This window comes from Nicotiana tomentosiformis, chromosome 5 (assembly GCF_000390325.3).
Source record: "Nicotiana tomentosiformis chromosome 5, ASM39032v3, whole genome shotgun sequence".
NCBI lineage: Eukaryota > Viridiplantae > Streptophyta > Magnoliopsida > Solanales > Solanaceae > Nicotiana > Nicotiana tomentosiformis.
In genome coordinates this window covers 112,255,000-112,261,001 of record NC_090816.1, presented here as the reverse complement: position 1 = coordinate 112,261,001, position 6,002 = coordinate 112,255,000, and positions in this window count along the sequence as shown.

The window sequence follows — 6,002 nt, the reverse complement described above, 5'->3', positions numbered from 1 at the left end:
TGAGGCAATGAAAGATGAAATGAAATGCACTATGTAACGACCCGACCAATCATTTTGAATATTATAACCTCGTTCCCTCATTTACTGCTCAATTTATGTCTTACAATTGATTTATGACTTATCAGGTTAGTTGGTTCGGGTCCGAAAGGAATTCGGAGTGAAATGAGACACTTAGTCTCATAATTGAAAATTTTAAGATAGAAAAGTTGCCTGGATGTGGATTTGTGTGTAAAGGAGCTCGGATTTGAATTTTGATAATTTTAATAGCTCCGTATGGTAATTTTGGACTAAGGAGAGTGTTCTGAAAATTGAGGTAAGTCCCTTGTGATTATTTCTACTCCATAATATTGAATTATCATCAAATAATCAAACTAGATTACATGTTTTTTAGGTGTAAATCAGAGACTTGAACTTGGAAATTTAGAAATAAGATTTGATGATTTGGAGGTACGTTGAGGATGTTTGAGCTAAATTTCGGATTTTTTTGGAAAATTAGTAATTTCTTATGGAATTAATTTCAATAAATTTTATTGACTAAAATGAATTATTGTGGCTAGATTAGAGGCATCCGGAGGCCGATTTGCTAGGCAAAGGCATAGCAGAGTAAAGAATTTCACGTTTTGAGGTAAATAACAATTATAAATCTGGTCCTAAGGGTATGAAACCTCAGATTTTGTGTCATGTGATTATTTTGGAGGTGATGCACATGCTAGGGGATGGGCGTGTGGGCGTGCACCGAAGAGTTTGTGACTTGGTCCGTCCCGTAAAACTGTAAAGTTGAATAACTTGTTGTTAGCTATATGCTCTCTATGTGTTGAAGAAATTTGACTTTAAATCATGTTAAAAATCATGCTTAAGCTATATGCTAGTACTGTTGGGACCCACAGAGGTTGCGTACTTGTTGAATTATTTGCTAATTATTGTCTTGTACTCAGTCATAATTTTCTTATGCATCACACCTCAGTCTTTCTTGATATTTGTTGATTCACTATGTTATTTTTTTTGGGGCTGATTTTGTGATTTTCGAGAGCCCGAGAGACTAGAGAGGTTGAGGACCGAGTAAGGCTGAGGGCCTGTCGGTGAGGTAAGGATACTATGGCACGTGAGTTGTCCATGCAGGATATTATAGCACGTGAGTTGTCCGTGCAGCACGTGAGTTGTCCGTGCGAATTATGGTGCTTGGGCTGTAGGAGCCCCCCCTGAGTCTGCACACCCCTAGTGAGCGTGAGTACCCATTGAGTGTGAGTGCTGAGGGCTGAGAGCTGAGTGGTTGAGCTATTGTGACGAGTTGAGTGACTGTTGCCCTAAGATGTTGTACTTCTTTTCATTTGTTGTTGCATTTAGTTGCTATCTGTCATTGTTGTGAAATTCTTTGAAAGATTCTATATTCAGATTACATGAACATGAATTGTATAAATTTATTTACCTTAAACTGCTGGATCTGAAAGCATGTCTATTCTCTGTTGGAATTACTAAAAATGAACTATAACTGTGTAGCTCGTCACTATCTTCAATTTCTTATTTATTATTGTTATTTGCTGAATTGGTTATACTCATACTACACCCTGCACTTCGTGTGTAGATCCAGGTGCTTCTGGACATAACGAGTGTTGATTCTCTCGTACAGTTGATCTTCTGTAGATTCAGAGGTAGCTGCCGTATTTCGTAGACCATGTCTCTCCTTCCCTATCTCCTTGTTTATTGTATTTGGTCTCAAACTATTATAGACCATATTTTCCAGACTTGTATTCATAATAGAAGCTCATGTACTCAGTGACTCCAGGTTTTGGAGAGGGTTTATATATGTATTTGTGAGTTTTTCTTCCGCTAAATTTAGATATTGTGTTTTCAAACTTAAAGGAAATTAGGGGATATTGATGTTTTCGGCTTGCCTAGTATTGAGATAGGCGCCATCACGACATATCAGATTTTGGGTCGTGACATGTTGGTATCAGAGCCTAGGTTACATAGGTCTCACGAGTCATGAGCAGGTTTTGTAGAGTCTTGCGAATCGGTACAGAGACGTCTGTACTTATCTGCGAGAGGCTGCAGAACCCTTAGGAAAATTTCACATTCTTGTATTCTGTCGTGCAATTTGCTGATTTCGGAAACTAAATTTTTGTTATTTTATTCTCTCACAGATGGTGAGGACATGTACTACCGGATCGGACGGCTAGCCACCAGTGCCGCCAGTTAGGACCGCGAGATATCAGGGCCGTGGTAGAGGTCAGGGACAAGGTAGAGGTCAAGGTATAGCTCGTGCAGCAATTGGAGCAGCACTTGTAGTACCACCAGTTGCTCCAGCTCAGGAGCATATTTCGGATACAGTTGAGCCAGCGGGACCAGTTCAGGCACCAGCTACACCTATTGTGATTCCAGGCCTTTAAGAGGCTCTAGCCCATATATTGACATTTTGTACTGGTCTTGCTCAGGTGGTTTCGGCTCAGGCCGCACCTGCCATTTCTCAGGCCGGGGGATGTACCCATACCCTTGTTACCCGTACTCCAGACCAGGTAGTACAGGGACTTCATATACCGGGGGCACTACCAGCCCAGCCGGTTGCAGCTGCTCAGGCCCCAATAGTTCCTGTTATGGCAGGTGATGAGCAGAGGAGACTTGAGAGATTTGAGAGGCTTCGACCTCCACCATTTATCGGTGCTGAGTAAGAGAATGCTCAGGGTTTTCTGGATAAGTGTCAACTGATGCTTCAGACAACGGGTATTCTAGAGACCAGTGGGGTCTCGTTCACTACTTTTTAGTTTCCTGGGGCTACCTTCTGATGGTGGGAGGCTTACGAGAGGTGTAGGCCGGTTGGTGTAGCACCCCTTACCTGGCAGCAATTCTCCGGTCTATTCCTAGAGAAGTTCGTGCCTCGGTCCCGCAAAGAGGAGCTGCGCAGGCAGTTTGAGAAACTTCGTCAGGGTGATATGTCTGTGACGCAGTATGACATGAGATTTTCAGAGTTAGCCTATCATGCTATCTGGTTGATTCCCACAGATAAGGAAAGGACCAAGAGGTTCATAAATGGCTTCACTTTTCAGCTGCGATTACTCATGACTAGAGAGAAAGTGTCTGGTGCTACTTTCGATGAGGTGGTCGACATTGCTCGTCGGATTGAGATGGTTCGCAGTCATGAATGGGTTGAGAGGGAGGCTAAGAGGCCTCGTGGTTTGGGTGATTTCAGCGGTATTCCTTCAGGGGGTCAGTTTTACCGCGGTAGAGGTCGTCTTTACAGACATGCTCAGATGGGTCGTCCCGCTCATCGTGGTGCATCAGCTAGCCACAGTTCTTACAGTGCTCACTCAGGCCAGTCTTCATTCAGTGCACTACCAGCATAGAGTTCTCATCATGCCTCGTCCGCTCAGGCTTCTATAGGTAATTCCTCGGGTTATCAGGAGTAGCAGTTCTGTCAGAGGAGGGGTTGTTTCGAGTGCGGAGAGTTGGGTCATTTCAAGAGAGATTGTCCTAGGTTGTTGAGTAGGGCTCTACAACAAATTTCTCGACCAACGGTACCAACACTAACAGCTACACCACCCACCCAGCCATCTCGGGGTGGTGTTAGGCAGTTAGGGGTCGCCCAAGAGGGGGAGGCCGATCAGGTGGCGGCCATGCCCGATTCTATGCTTTTCCTGCCAGGCGAGATGCTGTTTCTTCAGATGCAGTGATCACAAGTATTGTTTTAGTGTGCCACAAAGAGGCTTCTATATTATTTGACCTGGTTCCACTTATTCATATGTATCATTGTATTTTGCTCATTATCTGGATATGCCCCGTGAGTCCTTAGTTTTACCTATTTGTGTATCTAAACCGATGGGCGATATTATTACTATGGACCGTGTGTATCGGTAGTGTGTGGTAACTATTGGGAAACTCGAGACCAGAGTTGATCTCTTATTACTCGTTATGGTTGATTTCGATGTAATCCTGGGTATGGATTGGTTGTCTCTATGTCATGCTATTCTGGGCTGTCACGCAAAAATCGTGACGTTGGCGATGCCGGGTTGCCAAAGGTTGAATGGAGAGGTTCTCTAGATTTTGTTCCTAGCAGGTTAATTTCTTATTTGAAGGCCCAACGTATGGTTGGAAAGGGATGTTTGTCATATTTGGCCTTTGTGAGAGATGTTGATGCAGATACTCCTATTATTGATTCAGTACCGGTCGTGCGAGACTTTCCGGATGTATTTCCTGCAGACTTGCCGGGTATGCCACCCGACATGGATATTAATTTCGGTATTGACTTGGTGTAGGGCACTCAACCTATTTCTATTCCTCTATATCGTATGGCACCAACGGAGTTAAAAGAATTAAAAGAGCAACTTTAGAAACCTTGAAAAGGGGTTTATTAGGCCTCGTGTTTCACCTTGGGGTGTACCGGTTCTGTTTGTGAAAAAGAAAGATGGTACTATGCAGATGTGCATTGATTATAGGCAATTGAACACAATTATAATCAAGAATAAATATCCCTTACCGCGTATTGATGACTTATTTGACTAGCTTCAGGGAGCGAGGGTGTTCTCCAAAATTGATTTGAGATCTGGGTATCACCAGTTGAAAATTCGGGATTCGGATATTTTAAAAACGACATTCAGAACTCGTTATGGCCACTATGAATTTCTTGTGATGTTTTTTGGGCTAACCAATGCCCTATCAGTATTTATGCACTTGATAAATAGTGTATTCCATCCATATCTTGATTCATTTATCGTAGTATTTATTGATTATATCCTGGTGTACTCACGTAGCCAGGAGGAGCATGCACAACACATGTGTATTGTATTACAGAGACAGAGAGAAGAGAGACTTTATGCCAAATTCTCTAAGTGTGAGTTCTAGCTTAGTTCGATGGCATTCTTGGGACATATATTGTCCAATGAAGGAATTAAGGTGGATCCGAAGAAAATAGAGGTAGTTCAGAATTGGCCCAGACCATCTTCAGTTACCGAGATTCAGAGTTTTCTCGGCTTGGCCGGTTATTATCGTAGCTTCATGGAGGGTTTCTCGTCTATTGCATCGCCTATGACTAAATTGACCCAGAAAACTACTCCGTTCAGGTGGTCGGATGAATGTTAAGAGAGCTTTTAGAAGCTCAAAATAGCTTTGACTACAGCTCCAGTATTGGTGTTTCCTACAAGTTCAGAGTCTTATACTGTGTATTGTGACGCGTCGCGTATTGGTCTCAGCGCAATGCTGATGCAAGACGGTAGGGTGATTGCCTATGCATCCAGACACTTAAAGGTACATGAGAAGAATTATCCAGTCCACGATCTTGAGTTAGCAGCTATTGTTCATGCCTTGAAAATTTGGCGACATTACTTGTATGGTGTCCAGTGTCAGGTATATACCGATCATTGGAGTCTACAACATTTGTTTAAACAGAAGGATCTTAATTTGCGGCAGCGAAGGTGGTTAGAGTTGCTTAAGGATTATGATATCACCATTCTCTATCATCCCGGAAAGGTCAATGTAGTGGCCGATGCCTTGAGTCATAGGACAGAGAGTTTGGGATGCTTAGCATACTTACAAGTAGCAGAGAGGCCTTTAGCCTTAGATGTTAAGGCCTTGGCCAACCATTTTGTTAGATTGGATGTTTCCGAGCCGAATCGAGTTTTGGCTTGTGTGGTTTATCGGTCTTCTTTATATGATCGCATCAGAGAGCGCCAATATGATGATCCACACCTGCTTGTCCTTAAGGACACGGTTCAGCACGGTGATGCCAAAGAAGCCACTATTGGAGATGACAGTGTATTACAGATATAGGGCAGGCTATGTGTGCCTAATGTAGATGGTTTGCGTGAGTTGATTCTACAGGAAGCTCAGAGTCCTTAAGGACACGGTTCAGCACGGTGATGCCAAGGAAGTCACTATTGGATATGACAGCATATTACAGATGTAGGGCAGGCTATGTGTGCCTAATGTAGATGGTTTGCGTGAGTTGATTCTACAGGAAGCTCACAATTTGAGGCAGCACTATTGGTGAAGGAGAATAAAGAAAGATATAGTTG